The sequence below is a fragment of the Tenrec ecaudatus genome, chromosome 15 (assembly GCF_050624435.1).
Source record: "Tenrec ecaudatus isolate mTenEca1 chromosome 15, mTenEca1.hap1, whole genome shotgun sequence".
Classification (NCBI taxonomy): domain Eukaryota; kingdom Metazoa; phylum Chordata; class Mammalia; order Afrosoricida; family Tenrecidae; genus Tenrec; species Tenrec ecaudatus.
In genome coordinates this window covers 85,584,876-85,603,088 of record NC_134544.1, presented here as the reverse complement: position 1 = coordinate 85,603,088, position 18,213 = coordinate 85,584,876, and the positions used below count along the sequence as shown (strand labels likewise).

General features: G+C 44.1%; 1 long non-coding RNA gene across 2 annotated transcripts; it reads right to left on the bottom strand.

The window, feature by feature from the left end:
* Positions 1 to 407: 407 nt before the first annotated feature.
* On the bottom strand, positions 408 to 5,036 carry LOC142427706 (uncharacterized). Of its 2 annotated transcripts, XR_012780075.1 has the most exons (4): positions 4,932 to 5,032; positions 4,593 to 4,636; positions 2,016 to 2,129; positions 408 to 1,860 (listed from the first exon to the last, which is right to left on the bottom strand). It is a non-coding gene; the product is annotated as an uncharacterized LOC142427706 (long non-coding RNA). The 2 variants fall into 2 exon arrangements; XR_012780074.1 differs by lacking the exon at positions 4,593 to 4,636 and having other exon boundaries at positions 4,932 to 5,036.
* Between the last annotated feature and the right edge of the window lie 13,177 nt (positions 5,037 to 18,213).

Below are 18,213 nucleotides of genomic sequence, written 5' to 3'. Positions count from 1 at the left end.
ACCCTGGATTAGGGAATGGTTTCTTAAGATATCTTGCATTTTAAGCAATTATGACATCTTAAACATAAGCAGCCCAAGTTCAACTTAAGTTGAACTTCATCCCAATTAAAGTCCCTTATAATTGGAAAGACACAATCAAGAATTTGAAAAAGGCAACCTACATCAGTAACTATTCGTGAGATACCTAATAATCTTGTATTCAGAATACATAAATGCTATAAGTCAACAACTAAAACTCCACAAATTAAAAATTAGTCAAGAAGTTAGTCACTACTCTAAAGATATAAGTATGTTAAACATAAACTATATAACTCTATTATACATTTAGTCTGAAATTTCTGTAAATTGTTTGAAACTGAAAAATATTCAAACAAGTCTACAAGAGCTAAAATATATTTTGTGGCTATCCAATCTGAATTTAGGTAACATTTAATGAAATGAACACTAATGACCTGGGGGAGGGGGGGCGATATTAAGAACATCATATGTGAAGGAAGCAAAAGGTCATTAAAGACAGAAAAGCAAGAAAAAAATCAAAGTGGATATGAGAAGAGACATTGAAATTGCTCATTACTTAAAGTAGCTAAGGCAAATAGAAGAAATGATAGAGTTAATAAAGTTGAACAGATCATTTCAAAGGGCAGCTCAGGAAGACAAAATATTAAAAATTCATCATTTTTCCACCTTATATGCTACCAAGTCCTGCCAGCCACCTCCACCCCCATCTGCCCCAACCTAAAATGGCTCTGATATCTCCCATCAGCCTCCACTACAATCCCTGTGCACAGCCACATTCTTGAACTATCCCAACAACCTCCCCACTGCTCTCCCTGCATCCACATCTGCACCCTTTCTCCAAGTATCTGCACCAGGCTCCACACCGAAGCCCCAGTGATATACCTAATATTGCTATGACCATGTCACTGCTCCACTCAACTCCCTCCAAAGGTTCCCCGCCTTCATCAGGAAGCTGGATATCAGTTCTGGGAGGTCGGTTAGCACCAGGACCTGGCTGACCTGTGCCCAGCTCCTTCTTCTTGTCCTTTCAAATGACTGTGTCCCTGAGGCATTTGAAAGGGAGGACAGGCCCCAGCAATTTTCCTGGACTTTCATCCTCAGCTGTAAGTGTCCCGTGTCCTCATTTCCACTCGATCCAGCATCATTAGGATGTGTTTGCATGTCTCTGAAGCAAGGATCGCATCAGCAGCCACTGACTGCCTGCCAGACCTGCACTGAGTCACTTAACCCACAAACATCTGGCCCACTTTAGGGACGAACCACTAGGGGCTCAATGAGGCTCAAAGACTTTCGCAAGGAAATCAGCTAATGAATAGAAGCACTAGAATTTGATCTCAATTCTGACGGTAGGGCCTATCAGCCTACACAGACATGCTGGAGGGCTTTTGTGTCTACACAGGAGCTGGATCTAGAAAGGACAGTGTGAACCTTCATGGAATGAACAAGAGCAGGTCTCTGCACAGGAACCACCCTCCACACTCAGGCAGGGACTGGAACAGAACTTCCCCCGAGTGAGATGTCAAAGGTTATTGGTGGGTAATAGGGTCAGTTGCAGAAAGTGGGGGGTAGAGGGTAGAGGTGATGGGAAAATGACAAGGATCATGGAATGTTAGCTTGCAAACAGATTTTTATAATAGCTGTCAATAAGGCTTAAACCTGTAAATAACTGAACAGGCAAAAGTTGTGAGATAGATACAAGGGGGCTTCAAAAAGTTTGTGGGAAACTTCCATTCTTTTCAGATTTGTTAGGCTTTTCAGATTTGTAGGGCTTTTTCTTGCTTCTGGTTCCTTTGTTGGTCTGCTTTTGCACCTGCATGACCAGGTCCAGGGCCTTATTGAAAGCTGGAATGACATGGTCCACTGGGGTGAGTGGTGTCCCCCAGGTCCCATACTCACTCAAGGCACAGCTGTCAACACCTGTAGTTGTTCAGCAGCCAGCAGAACCCCCGCCCACTCCCCAGCCCCGACACCCCACACCCCCTTGCAACCAGCCTCACCTTGCAGGTAATTGAGAAGCAGGTCTACAGCGGGTTCTGCTTTGTTCTCAATTTTCCCCGGGTTGTAGTCTGGCTGCTTGGACATCTCGGGAGAGCTTATCAGGTTGGCCTTTGCTGCAACACAGAGGGAAAATACCCAGCCAGTTCAGTAACTGCCAGTCAACGTAGCAAGTTATTCCTGGGGTCCTGACTCAGGTAAGGAATGTAAATGCCTGCATAGATGCCCACATCCTGCCTCCTGATCCTCATCCAGGTCCCCAAGTTGTGCCTACATCACAAAGCTAAGAGTCGGCTTGATTTCTTGCCCCTGTATGCTACCAAATCCTGCCAGCCACCCCCCTCTATCATCTGCCCCCAACGCATAATAGCACCGATATTTCCCGTCAGCCCCCACCACAATCCCTATGTCACAGCCACACCTCCTTTCTGAAATATCCCAACCTCTGACCTGCTCTCCCTGCAGCCACACCTGCACCCTTTCTCCAAATACCTGCACCAGGCTCCACACTGAAGCCCCAGTGATATACCTCATGCTGCCATGGTCATGTCACTGCTCTGCTCAACTCCCGCCAAAGGTTCCCTGTGCTCATCAAGAAGTAGGTTGAGTTCTGGGAGGCTAGTTAGCACCAGGGCCTGGATGGCCTGTGCCCAGCTCCTTCTTCGTGTCCTTTCAAATGCCTGTGCCCCTGAGCTGTAAGTGTCCCGTGGCCTCCTTTCCACGTGGTCCAGCATCATTAGGATGTGTGTGCATGTCTCTCTGCAGCACGGATCATATCAGCAGCCACTGACGGCATGCCAGACCTGCACTGAGTCGCTTAACCCACAAATATCTGGCCCACTTCAGAGACGAACCACTAGAGGCTCAAATACTTTCCCAAGGAAATCAGCTAATGAATAGAAGCACTAGAATTTGATCTCAATTCTGACGGAAGGGCCTATCAGCCTACACAGACATGCTGGTGGGCTTCTGCCTCTACACAGGAACTGGGATCTAGAAAGTACAGTGTGAACCTTCACGGAATGAACAAGAGCTGTTCTCTGCAAATGAATCACCCTCCAAACTCAGGCAGGGACTTGAGCAGAACTTCCCCCTGGCCAGGGGATTGTAGGAAGTCCCATGTGGCGTGGGGATGAGTTTTTCTAGAACAGCTAGATTGGGTGGAGAATTAAGACTACAGTAAAGATCAGGTGTCCCGGTGTCTGGTGGGTTACATGCTGGACTTCTAACCACAAAGCCATCAGCTGGAAACCACTGGCTGGAAAAAGATGAGGCTTCCTACTCCTGTGTAGAGTTACAGTCTGGGAAACCCCCACAGGCAATTCTACCCTATCCATAGGGTCGCTGGGTCAGAATAGCTGCCAGTGAGTTTTCATGGGAGCGCTGCCTCTTGTCATGCCAGCATGTGTTCAAGGAGTGGTGTGGAGCACCAGGCCAGCCCCTCAGTCCCTCACTGGCAGAGCCACACCCCACCTGGATGGTCTCCTTGAGCAACTCTACAGCCTCCTTCAACTCCCGGATCTAGCTCATGGCTTCGGTAAAGCTGGAAATTTTCCTGAAAGCGCTTACTCAAAACCAAAACCAAAAGAACCCTACAAACCAAGCAACACACTCGGAATTTTCATTAGAACAGGGATAAAATGACTCCAGGTGGGAATACACAGTTAAAATGGAGTTGGCATAAATCTAAACATCGGACAAGCTACTTCTTCAGAGGCAGCAGAAACAGAAATATCCCTTTGGGCAATAGGCAGGAGCAGCTCCCATACTCCCCCACACTAACAGATTTGCAGAAATAATGGATCCAGTTCAATTGCCTGGATGTCTTTTACTGGCTACTTTCTCTGCATGAAAAGCAATTAATTACTGGTGGCAATTTCCTCCTGTCCCTCTTAAAGAAACCTTTCCTCCAGCTGTCTGTCCTCCACTAAGAAGCTTTCCTCCAGCTTCTTTCTACTGTTAAAAACAAACAGGGTTTTATAAAAATTAAAGAAATAACATGCAAAAATTTTTAAGAGTGTATGTTGGAACGGGGGATCTTCCGTACTTGAGGGGTCTTGCCCTTCTTTGGAGACTTATATGCCTTCCCAAAGAAAGACTGGCCCTCACTTTGGCTGAGTTCCTGCTCACCGAACCCCATCTTTGTACAGCTGGGCCTGTCTCTTTCTCCGTTTACTTGCCACCTGCCATACCGTTGACTGGTAGCCACCAACCTGGGTCACCTCCCTTGAGGTCCCAGTCCTGGACTTACCCCACAACCTGGGAATGCCAATCACACCTCAATGTGCGGTGGGTGCGCTGGAATATCACTTCAACACCCTCAAGGCTGAGCGCGCTCCCCGCTTCCGCCCTCCTGGCTGGCAAGAATGAGCCAGGGCGTTTCCGGACTACCAGGTGCTCCCCTCCCCCTCCCCTTCCCCGCTCCCGGAGAAGGCACCGCCCAGGGGACCAGACTGCCAGGGGACCAGACTGGGCAAACCTCCGGAGGAAGCCATAACGTTTTGTGCTCCAGCTGCAGCCACTCGCTTCCTGAACAGCAGTCACTTCGTGGTGAGAGAAGCCCCAGACCCGGGGCTCACCTATGAGCGGAAGACGTTCTAGGAGTTTCAGGGAGGAGCCACCGCTGTGTGAAAGGAAACAATGGAGGGGGGAGACACGCAAAGTTCCCGCAATGAATCGGGAACCCCGACGCCCAAAGCCCCAGTCTGGGATCCTCCTTTCTCCAACAGGAATTCTCCCCAGGAACCCCAACCAATCCCAAAACTGGGGGATGGAAGCAGCCCCTGGGACACACTCCCACATCTCACCACGCGAGGGGCGCTGACGGAGCGGGTGAGGGGGAAGCAGGGCGCTTACACCCAGCCAGGCTGCTGTGTGCACCAGGGTCACCCCAAATTGGTCACCGCGCGACCCCTCACCTGGGCGCGCCGACTACACAGTGCTCAGGCTGCAGGAGCTTCTCTGGCACCACGCACCAGGCAGAGCAAGTAGGACCCACGGTATGACACTCACTTCCGGCTAGGGCACCGCCACTTCCGGCCCGTTTCAGCGTGACCCGGAAAGGGAGGAGAGTAGTCATGGGTGTGATCCGGAAACACATACGTGAAAAAACAGGCAGGAGTTAAGGCTTCATTAAGCTGCATGGACATTCAGAAAAATAAGAATCTTACTTGATATGGCAGAGATTAATATGACATCGTTCCCACCAACATTATTTGAAAGTTTGTTCTTCATTACACTGACCATAGAGGAAGGGATTGCGATGAATTGGAAATAATAAAATGTGGAGGTCTTAGTGGGGAAAAAACCCGCAAACACCCAGATTCTTATCCTGACAAACGTTTAGATTATTATCAGATGTATGATCAAAGTCACATACCTCATAGACAGCACTGACTGAGCTAAAGGCATCAACTTCCCTATGTGACACTGAATATCCACATGGTACAAGGTGTGCTCAGGGCCACATAAAAGAATAAGCAATATACTTCTACCATCGCAACACAATTTTAATGTTACACAAAACAAACTGAATATTTTCTTTTTTTCTTTTTAAACATTTTATTAGGGACTCATACAATTCTTATCACAATCCATACATCAATTTTGTAAAGCACATCTGTACATTCTTTGTCCTCATCATTTTCAAAGCATTTGCTCTCCACTTAAGCCCTATGCATCAGGTCTTCTTTTTTTTTCCCCTCCCTCTCCACTCCCCCTTCCCTCACTCCCCCTTCCCTCGATAATTTATAAATTATTATTATTATAATTATTATTATTTTGTCACACCTTGCCCTGTCCGTCATCTCCCTTCACCCCCTTTTCTGTTGTCCAAACTGAATATTTTTTTCATCTCTTAAGATACTGAAGTACACTCTAACTTCCATGTGGTGCTTATGCATGTCTGAGACTGAGAAAATAAACCACTACATCATCGGTCTAGTTTTGGACTATTGTTTATAAGGACACTACCTGCTATGGTAAGATAAAACAGTACGTTCTATAAAATGGAAAAACACAAAAGCCTAAGGAGCTTTTACTCTGCTCTCTATGGTTCTATGAGTCCAGAATTCATATGACAGGTCTGACTTTATTGTCCTTTTCAATATATGTTCTTATTCATATACGTAAAACCTTAGTGTGTTTGTGTATTTGAAAACTGGAGGTAAATACAATAGTAACATCACATTAAAACTGGTGCTTGGTAAAGTAGAGGGGCAGCAAACAAGAAGAAAACCTTTTTAGATTGACAAAGGCAAACAACGGACTCAAATATACGAACAATTATGAAGATGGTATAGTACAGGCCAGTGTTTCTTCCTGTGGTACAGAGGGTCACTATGATTTAGAACTCACTTAATGACACCAAACAATAACAACTTCCATTGTACACTGGCTCTAAGTACAATAAGTACTAAAATGTTAGAGTATTTCTTTTAAAAATAAGCATTAACGTAATGATCATTCAGAACAGTTGTTGAAAACATATAATCATGGTTTTAAAATATATAACTGCAAGATTAATCAAGAGTTAAGGACAATATTGAACAACTGTAGATCTGCATGAGAAAAAATTTTTTTTATTTTACAACTGCAGAGAATGTGTGGTAAAAGCATTTAAAAATACACTCTACAACGGGATATATTATACTGGTGTTTTAACAACACAGTAACAAATTTGATGATTTCATGACTCTAATTAATTGACGAGAATGATTACATCATACACCCTAACAGTTTATGTGCAGGTTTGTGTAAACGGGATTGATTGAGTTAGAGAGCACCTATCCCTGCCTTTGAGTTCATATTTCACCTTGACTGAGTGGGATTATTACCAGGGATGCAAGGATGTTTCAACATTAGAAAAAATATTAATGTAACCGACTACATAAACAGGGAAAAGAATAAGGACCCTTTGATCATGTTAATAGATGTAGAAAAGATATATGACAATATCCAACACCCATTCCTGATAAAAACACTCAATAATATGGAAACAGAAGGGAGAGACCTCAACACAACCAATGTATTAAAGGAAACACTGTTGGTGAAGGACAATTAGATGATTGGAACTTGCTGGAAATAAGACACTGTTGTGCACGCAGAAAGTTTTCATCAAAAGAGTAATACAAAACCCACAGACTGGGGGGAATACATCTTTAGCAATGAGGAGATGGATACAGAGGTGGAGGGGACAAGGAGGAGCAGAAGACAACTGTGGCATTTTCAGGAATCTCTAATCTAGATGCTCACCTGAGCATGCACCTGGGAAAAGGAGGCTGGAGTCTGGGTGGTCTAGCATAGGGAGCAGAGCCTGAAATCAGTGTTTGAGGATGAAGTTTTGTAAAGGGTCTTTCCGTTGTGGCTCTTGAGTCTACAAGGCTTAGGCCTCTTTGACTTGCGTGATTGGAGGAGTTCATGAGAATGTCATATGGTGCCAGGAGAGGCATGGTCAAGTGGAGCAGATGGCATCAGGTGCTATCAGGTATGTCTCTGTAATCCATGCAATGGGAGTGTCTCTTGGGGATATTCCCAGTTGGGATGCCTGCTCTCCACCCACCATTTTCTGTCAGCTTGTCTTTCTGTCATGGCGTGTGTGTTGTTGTGTTTCAAATGCAGGCAGGGTCACCCAAAATGAACAGGTTTCAGCAGGACTTCCAGACTATGCAACTAAGAATGAATCAGTTGCCACTCCAGGTGCTGAAGCTCACCTCTCGGCCCCTCCCTCCCCATCTCTTCCAGGTCACACCCCTTAGGGCAGACTCCACCCCACCCCCTACCTAGGTGATGCAATTTCCTGTTGAACCTACTTCCTCTGACTGAGAAGGTTCAGAGTGAGCTTCCCACAAGGGTAGGTGTGTCTCTATGTTTCTATGTGGATTCCATGAGTAGAGACCCCTGCAGGGTGATGTCCCCAGCTGTGTCTTGGTTCCTGAGGACATTACAATTCCCGCACCCTGTCGGCCAGTGTTCCAGGACGCCATGATCCCCTGGGACATTTCCATTTAAATCCTTTCTGAGCTGGGTACAGGCCTCAGAGCATTCACGCATGGGAATACTCTGCCTCCTTTATCCTGCCCAGAACCCCTAATGCACCCTCACCTCTCAAGCCAGAAAGGCCCGATTGGGTGTAGTTTCTTGTCTGGTGTCCGTTCCCTCAATGTCAGGTGTCAGGAATAAGAGCATGGGACCCCAGAGTGGCCTTTACCGAAAGGAGCAGCCAGCCTTGCAGTCATCAGGCCACCCCATGATGACTGTGGTCTGTATTAGAGTTTAACTTCCCAGCACCTTGCTTTGCAAAAGGGTGCCATAGCAGTCACAGCCCCAAACCCCGCACAGTTTAAGTCCTCGCATAGAGTAAACCTCCGCTGAGTGTTTTCTGCCCAGGAATCAAGGCTGTAGGTAATCTGGCCCTCAGGCAGAGGACTTTTGAGAGTGGATTACCTTCAACTCTCCAGGCAGCCCAGGGAGGGGCAGTGTCTCTTGGATGTTTGCCTGCATGTGTGTCCTTGATGGAGGTCACCAAACGATTTAGGGGCTCTCCTAGACAGGAGCCAAGTCCTATCAGCCTTGCCCTGACTGCATTGGTCAGGAGGCCCTGGACCCATCTTGTAAGCCCGCTATCTAAGGATGGAAGTGTCTGTCATTGTGATGTATTCATTGATCACCAATCATGCTTTTGTGGCAGTTTCCTTTGCTCTGCCCCACCCCTACAACCTCTTTAATTCACATCTCAATTGTGAACCTGGGAAGCCATTTCAACCTCCTGTTGGTCATTTCCCTCTTCCAGATAGATGATTTGTTTGTCTTTACTTTGTCTTTGTCTCTTAACATTTAAAAAATATTCTCTTTAAACTCTATTTAAAATGGGGTCTCCTTTTTAATCTAAAACAGATCTTGACTGCGTGTGCTTTCTTAGTCATTTCTGCCCATCGGAAACTAGCTTGTGCTCGGTTTCAGACTGCAAAAGGGACTCCAATCTCAAATAAAATTTAAAGAGAACATTTATTAATAATCAGAAATAATTCGCTGGAGGATTTAATCTATGGGGATGTTAGGTAGCTTAGCCTAGGGAATTGGGAAGTCCATTACGCATGCCCAGGAGAGCCAGCAAAGACAAAAGCTGGATTTTCCCGCCGGTGGGCTTGGATGGGCATTACACCTGGAGCAGCCCACCTGGGCCGGGTGATTGCAATTCAGCCAATGGGATCGACCTGGGGTCGTTCACCACACCTCCCCCGGGAACCCTTGAAAAGGCAGGGACCAGAAGGGAGAGGGTCTCTTGGGCGCCTGGTCTCTTGGTCTTGTCTTGCTTGGGCAGTCTGGTGGTCTTCGTGGGAGGAGAGAGATCCTTGCGTGTCCCGGAGCAGTCTCTGCCAGGCCGCATGGTCAAAGGAATCCTATGGGTGCCGCGTAAACCAGATGCTTCTTTGAACTTTCATTAAATTCACTTGGATCACGAGCCCGGCTTCGGCGTGAAATCTTTCTCGTGTGGAGCTAAGGACCAAGGCTGAGATTTAGGCCGGAGAGAGAAACCTAACAGGGATGCCCTTCAAATGGACGTTAGGCATGCACTGCCATCCACAGCCCTTTACTAACTGGGGTGCTAAGACTTTAATCTCTACTACAGCTCCTGGGTTTTGTCTCTGCTGATGCTGCACCTTTCCACTTGGAGTGTGAAGAGCACCTCAGCTCAGACATTGGTTGTGTTAATGGCTCATCTCTTTATCACTGCGCTCTTCTACCCATGCCACAACCCCCTTATCTTCCCTCGTGACTCGTAGAGCATTGCTGACCCAGATTTAATGTCCACTCATTTTATTAATAGGGAATTTTGGTTTCCTTTATCATCCTTTTGATTTGCAGAATCCAGAAAATATTTTGTTTTCGGGTCATTTTGTGTATCAATCTGGAGAAAGAATAGCTTTTCTTCAACTGTAAAGAGTTTCAGTTTTGAAAATTCAGAGGGCAGTCAGAAGTGACTCGATGACAGTGAGTTTTGGTTTTGTGCATTAATATTATCTTTTAGTGACACATGCCTTCAAAGTAAGCACTTTTTTGGTTGTTTTGAGTTATTTTCACAGTTACATAGTATTTAAAGCGTTCATTTATCAGTTATCCTAGTGGGTACATACAATGTTTCATAGAACCCAATTCTAATTATATAAATTGATTTAATCCTTTTGATGTATTAATTTCATTTGTTAACTGTTTCTTCTTCAATTTATTTGATTTGACTGTGTAAGAATTGTGTCCTACTAAGGTTAGCTCCTAATTTTAAAAAAATTGGGTCACAATTATTCCTAATACAAGGTAACATTCAGATATATAATTCTTATATATAGTAAGACATCATCTTATTTAAAATAAAGTTACCATTTTCTATCTCCCACGGCATGGAAATACTTAATTGTTCTAACCCTTTATCCAAGTACTCTTGTTAAAAGGCTTGTTTTATTCGCTGCTTTATTGTTCTCAGGTGCACTCTGGTGCACTGTTTGTGATGTCATAGGACCTTAAACTTTTCCTTGTGGTTTCTAGGCTATAATTAATATGTAACCAGATTGCCACATCATGGGATACAACTGCTTACATTTCATGGAGTTGCCATACATTTACTGTAGCAGTAGGACTTATTCACTAAGTAATTTAGATAGGTCAAATTCTCAGTAGGCTTACATGTTTTTCACTATGGGCACGGTGATTCTTAATGAAAATTATTTTGCGTTTCTGATTTAGTCATATTTTCAACATAAAACCAATGTTTGTCCATAGACATGAATATGCTTCCATCATATTTAGTTTTCCCTTTGGTTAGGTGCCATGTCATGTTAATTCCATCTCATGGCAACTTCATGTGTTATAGAGCAGAACAGCTCATAGCATTTCTGGAGTATCATTTGTGGAAATAGATCTCCAGTCCTGTCTTCCACGTAATGCAGGCTGAATTTAATCCATCAACCCTCAGTGGAACAGTCTAGTTCAAGCTGTGTGTGCCACCTACAAACCTTCATTGTCTTTAACCCCAAAAAGCAAACTCACTGCCACAATGTCAGTTCTCACTCATAGTGTTCCTATGTAGGTATCTGAGATTCAAAATCTATACAGGAACAACCAGCCTCGTTTTTCTTATACAGATCTGCTGGTGTAGTTGAACTGCCAGCTTTGAGAGTAGCAAATGAAACCAGGATTCTCCCCCACCCCTAGAAATTAACCCAGCCAAACAGATGCCATCAAACCCACACCAACTCCTGCAGACTCCATGTGTGTCACTGCACAGGGATGTTGCAGAGGGGTTTCAGTGACTGGTTTCTCAAAGGCTTTCTTCCCGGAGACTCTGAGTAGACAGAAACTTTGAAGCTCTCCATGAACACCTATCCATGGTAACCATTATAATGCTCAGGGACATCAAAAACTAAGCCAGGCACACATGCGTGCATGTGCACACATGCCAGAACCTATGGGACCTGGCATTCTTTCAAAGAAGGAAAACTCGAAACTATAAAATGAGGTTGAATTTTTAACTATAACATGAGAAACCACCTTTTTGAATATGCAAAGTTTGCAGGACTCAGAAAAATTAAGTCATTCTGTTAATTTTCAGCTCTCACAATTTTCTTTTTTTTTAAAACGTTTTATTAGGGGTTCATACAACTTTTATCACAATCCATACATATACATACATCAATTGTATAAAGCACATCCATACATTCCCTGCACCAATCATTCTCAAAGCATTTGCTCTCCACTTAAGCCCTTTGCATCAGGTCCTCTTTTTTTTCTTTTTTTCCCCCTCCCTCCTCGCTCCCCCCGCCCTCATGTGCCCTTGGTAATTTATACTTCGTAATTTTGTCATATCTTGCCCTATCCGGAGTCTCCCTTCCCCCCCTTCTCTGCCGTCCCTCTCCCAGGGAGGAGGTCACATGTGGATCCTTGTAATCAGTTCCCCCTTTCCAACCCACTCACCCTATACTCTCCCAGCATTGCCCCTCACACCCTTGGTCCTGAAGGTATCCACCCTGGATTCCCTGTGCCTCTAGCCCTCATATGTACCAGTGTACAACCTCTGCCCTATCCAGCCCTGCAAGGTAGAATTTGGATCATTGTAGTTGGAGGGAGGAAACATCCAGGATCTGGGGGAAAGCTGTGTTATTCATCGGTACTACCTCGCACCCTGACTGACCGATCTCCTCTCCTAAACGCCTCTATGAGGGGATCTCCAGTGGCCGACACTTGGGCCTTGGGTCTCTACTCTGCAGTTCCCCCTTCATTCAATATGGTATGTATGTATGTATATATATATATATATCACATATATACATATATATATACACATACATATATTCTTTTGTTTTTTTTGCATGATGCCTTATACCTGGTCCCTTGGGCACCTCGTGATCGCATTGGCTGGTGTGCTTCTTCCATGTGGACTTTTTTGCTTCTGAGCTAGATGGCTGCTTGTTCACCTTCAAGCCGTTAGGATCCCAGACATTATCTCTTTTGATAGCCGGACACCATCCGCTTTCTTCGCCACATTTGCTTATGCACCCATTTGTTCAGCGATCCTATCATGGAGGTGTGCAGCCAATGATATGATGATTTTTTGTTCTTTGATGCCTGATAACTGATCCCTTCGGGACCACTCAATCACCCAGGCTGGTGTGTTCTTCCATGTGGACTTTGTTGCTTCTGAGCTAGATGGCCGCTTGTTTATCTTCAAGCCTTTAAGACCCCAGTCACTATCTCTTTTGATAGCTGGGCACCATCAGCTTTTTTCACCACATTTACTTGTTCAACCACTTTGGCTTCAGCAGTTATGTCGGGAGAGTGAGCATCATAGAGTGCCAATTTAATAAACGAAAGTATTCATGCATTGAGGGAGTGCTTGAGCAGAGGCCCAAGGTCCTTCAGCCACCTTAATATTAAACCTACAAATGTAGGCACTTAGATCTATTTCCCCATCCTCATATATATGTTTGCATGTACATGTCTTTGTCTAGACCTCCATAAATGCCCCTTGACTCCCAGCTCCTTCCTCCATCTCCCTTGACTTTCCTCCTGCCCCACTACCATGCTCCGTCCACACCTGGGCTACAGCTATACCTCTTCTCTACGCAACCTTACCCTGGATCATTCCCCATCAGGCCTGCCACTCCCCCCTCACTACCATTTTGGGTCCCATGTTGTTCCCTTGTCCCTGTGTTTATTAACACCACTTCCTTACCCTCCTCCCCCTCCCCGACCCGTAACTGTCTGTCCCCCCAGAACTGTCTGTCCCATTGTTTTTCCTCCAGATAGTTCATCCAGCCTGTCCTATTCAGACAGACCTGTGGAGACACTAACATGCACGAAAACAAGACAGAGGAAAACAAAGCAACAGTATACAACCAGACAACAAAACAACAAAAACAAACCACTGACAAAGAACAAAACAAAACACTTCACAAAAGAAAGGCTTGTAGTTCTTTCAAGGATCGTTTGCTGGCCCTTAGGAGCGTTTTCCAGTCCAGTCTGTTGGGGCACCATGCCCTGCCCCAAAGTCCACCTTCAGCATTCCCTGGGGACCTTGCCACTCCATTCCCCTGCTGTTCCACTGCACTCCCCCAGTGCTTTGCCTCGGTGTGGTGGGATCAGGTCAGGTGCAATTCCCACACTGTGTCTCTGGTGCTGTCCCCTATATCGCCCTTAGCCACTGAGGGGCATCATGTCTCATAGTAGGGCCAGCCATGTTGTTCTCTCTGTGGACTGGCTGCTCTACTCCAGAACATCATCCTCACGGCTTGGTGGGCCAGGCTGTGTTCCACTGTGTTCTCCTGCCCCTTCGTCTGCTCCCATGTGCTCTGATCAGATATGTCCATCTCCCGGAGCTGCAGAATCAATGTCATCATTTGAAACAAATTCTTTTCGGGGTAGGGGCAGGAATCCACTTAATTTTTGGTGCTGGGGCCAGCCTCCCAGACCTCTCCACTGATTCCCTACTCCATGCCGGGATATTGCATTCACACCTTGCGGCACTGGGTTGAAGTCTGGTCCCACTTTCCTGTGGAGATATAAACAATACCCTCCCCTTGGGTGGAATAGTGCCCCATGCCCCCACTTCCCTTTTCTTCCTTATAGTCATCCTTTTATTTTCCTTTCCCCACCTCCTCCACTGTTGTCTACCATGTGCATCCCTGGTTTTGGTCTGCTCTCTGCCATACTACACAGTCTTCACCCCAGAATTGTTTGTATACAGTAGATTTTTTCCCTATGCCACTTTTGCATTAAAAAAATTTTTTTTAATACTTACCTCAGCGGGCTCATGTTGTACTTGTCCTTTTGTGCCTGACTTACTTTGCTTAGCATGATTTCCTCCAGTTCTTCCCATGCCGCTATGTGCCTCATATGTTCATCACTGCTTTTTAGTGATGCGTAGTACTCCATTGTATGTATATACCACAGTTTTTTAATCCAATCGTCAATTGATAGAAATTTTGGTTGCTTCCAACTCCTTGCAATTGTGAACTGTGCCGCAATGAACATTGGAGCACAGATGTCTGGTCTTGGTTTGTTTCTTGCCTCTTCTGGGTATATGCCCAGTAGGGGGATTGCTGGGTCATATGGTAACTCTATTTCCATCTGTTTTAGGTATCGCCAGATTGATTTCCATAGTGGCTGTACATACTTACAGGCTCACCAGCAGTGGATGAGAGTTCCTGTCTCCGCACAGCCCCTCCAACACTTATTACTTTCTGATTTTTTGAATTGGGCTACCTTTGAGGGTGTCAGGTGGTACCTCATTGTTGTTTTAATTTTCATTTCTCTTATGGCTAAAGATCGGGAACATTTTCTCATATGTTTGTTGGCCATTCGGATTTCTGTCCCTGTAAAATTTCTGTTCAAGTCCTTTGCCCACCTTTCAAGTGGGCTATTGCTTTTTTGGGGTTTTTTTTTTTGGAAGCTAGTAGAGTATTGTAGATTTTAGTAACAAGGCCTTTGTCTGATGTGTCATTGCTAAAGGTGTTTTCCCAGTTTGTGGAATCTCTTATTACTCTCTTGGTGAATTCTTTAGATGTACACAAGTGTTTTATCTTCAGTATATCCCATTTGTCAATTTGTGCCTCCTCTGTGTTTGTGTCCTTCCCTATTTCTGATAGCCTGTGTATTCCCTGCGCCAAAGTTCTCAAGTTGGTCCCAATTCCCTCCTTGATGGCCCTAATAGTTTGGGGTTTAACTTCAATGTCTGTGATCCACCTTGAGTTTATTCTTGTGCATGGAGTGAGATAAGGGCCTTGCTTCATTTTTCTGCATGTGGATATCCATTTTTTTTCCAGCACCACTTGTTAAAGAGGGCATCGGCTTCCCATTTGATATATTTGGGGCCCTTATCAAAGATCAGCTGTGTGTATGCTGATGCTTTTATTTCTGGGTTTTCAGTTCTTTTCCATTGGTCTGAGTACCTGTCATTGTACCAATACCATGCAGTTTTGAGAACTGTGGCTGCATAGTATGTGCCAAAGTCAGGTAAAGCAAGCCCTCCCACGGTGTCCTTCTTCTTGAGGAGTTCTCTGCTAATTCTGGGTTTCTTCCCTCTCCATATGAAGTTGGTAATCAGTTTTTCCATTTCTTTAAAGAAAGTTGATGGTAATTGTATCGGGGTGGCATTAAACTTATATAGTGCTTTTGGCAGAACTGACATCTTAACTATATTAAGTCTCCCAATCCACGAGCATGGAATATTCTTCCATTTGTTGAGGTCGCTCTTGGTTTCTTGTAATACTGTTCTACAGTTTTTCCTATATAGATCTTTTGTTTTTTCAGTCAGGTGTATCCCTAGATATTTCAATTTGTGTTTGGCTATTGTGAAGAGTACCACCTTTTTGATCTCTTCTTCTGTGGTCTTATCTGATGTGTATAACAGTCCGAAGGGCTTCTGTTTGTTGATCTTGTATCCTGCCACTCTGCCAAACTCCTCTATTGCTTCCAGTACTCCCCTTGTGGAACTTTTGGGATTTTCCATATATAGAATCATATCATCTGCAAATAACGATAGTTTCACCTCTTCCTTCCCCAGACGAATACCTTTGATGTCACTTCTTTGCCTTAAGCTGTTAGCTAAAACCCTTGCACGATATTAAAAAGGAGTGGGGACAAGGGGCATCCTTGTCTGGTCCTTTTTCAGTGGGATTGTGTTAGTCTTTTCTCCTTTGACTACCACTTTGGCTGTTGGTTTTTCATCTATAGCTTGTATTGTCTTGAGGAAATTTCCTTCCATTCCTATCTTCGCTAGTGTCTTAAACAGGAATTGGTGTTGGATGTTGTCGAATGCTTTTTCTGCGTCTATTGATATAATCATTTGATTCTTATACTTTTTCATGTCAATGTGACGAATAATACTGATGGTCTTTCATATGTTGAACCATCCCTGCATCCCTGGTATGAATCCCACTTGGTCATGGTGAATTATTTGTTTTATATACTTTTGTATTCTGTTGGCTAGTATTTTGTTAAGGATTTTTGCATCAATGTTCATTAGGGATATTGGTCTGTAATTCTCGATTTTTGTGGGATCCTTGCCCGGTTTGGGTATCAGAGTTATACTAGCTTCATAGAAGGAGTTTGGGAGTTTGCCATCTTTTTCTATGTTCTGGAAAAGTTTGTGTAGGATTGGTATTAGTTCTTCCCTAAATGCTTGATAAAATTCTCCAGTGTAGCCATCTGGTCCAGGGGATTTTTTGTTGGTAATCCATTGATAATTTTTGTATTTCTTCCATTGCTGTGGGTCTGTTGAGATTCTTGATGTCCACCGAGGATAGTCTAGGGAGGGATTGTTTTTCCAGGAATTTGTGCATGTCTTCCAAATTGTTGAATTCATTGGAGTACAATCCTTCATAGTACTGTGTAACTATCCTTTTGATTTCATTAGGGTCTGTTGTAATGACCCCTCTTTCATCCCTTATTCTTGCTATTGAGATTTGTTCCCTCCTTTCTTTGGTTAGGTTTGCCAATGGTCTATCGATCCTGTTTATCCTTTCAAAGAACCAACTTTTAGTGATATTAATTTTTTCCATAGTTTTTTTATTTTCCCTCTCCTGAGTCTCAGCCCTATTTTTATAATTTCTTTTCTTTTGCTATTAGTAGGGTTGTCCTGCTGACTCTGCTCTAGTTTTTGTAAATTTTGTGTCAGCGTATCCATCATGAGTCTCTCTTCCTTTCTTAGGTGTGCTTGTATTGCTATGAACCTTCCTCTGATGACTGCCTTTGCTGTGTCTAATAAGTTTTGGTACATCGTGTGCTCATTTTCGTTGGTTTTGAGAAATTTCCTGATTTCGTCTCTGACCTGCACCAGTATGCACTCCTTTTGCAGTAGAGAGTTATTCATCCTCCAATTATTTGCTCTTGTTTTCTTTGTCTTCTTTTTGCTGATTTCCAGTCTTATGGCACAGTGGTCAGAGAGAGAGGTCTGTATTATTTCAATGTGCTTAAATTTATGTAGATTTAACTTATGCCCCAGCATGTGATCTATTTTTGAATATGTGCCATGGGGACTTGAAAAGAATGTGAAATTTTTTTATTTGGATATAAAGTTCTGTAAATATCTATTAGGTCAAATTGTCTAATTGTGGATATTAGCTCTCTAGTCTCCTTGTTGGGTTTCTTTCCCTTGATCTATCTTTCTCAGTGAGTGGTGTGTTGAAGTCGCCCACTATAATTGTCAAGTCTGTGATTTCTTTCTTAATCTTTTGGAGTGTTTGGTTGACGTATTGAGCTGGTCTCTCATTCGGGGAATATATGTTTACAATGCTTAGTGGTTTATTGTCTATATAGTGGCCCTCTTTATCTCTTTTTATGGTTTGCACTTTGAGGTCAATTTTATCCGAGATAAGGATTGCAACCCCTGCTTTTTTTGTATTGCTGTTTGCTTGGTAGGTCCTTCTCCAGCCTTTGATTCTCAGCCTATTTTTGTCTGTAGCCTTGAGATGTGTCTCCTATAGGCAGCAAATTGATGGGTTGTGTTTTCTAAGCCACTGCTGTCTTGGGATCTGTTTTCTCTTTGTTGTGCTTTGGTTGAGGTTGTTCTATGTGTTGGTCTCTTATTTGTGCTTGGTGAGTGTTGTTCTTCTGCCCATACTGAGTCAGCGAGGATCTTTTGTAAGGCTGCGTTTGTTGTAACGTATTTTTTGAGTTTTTCCTTGTCTGGGAAGACTTACTTCTCCATCG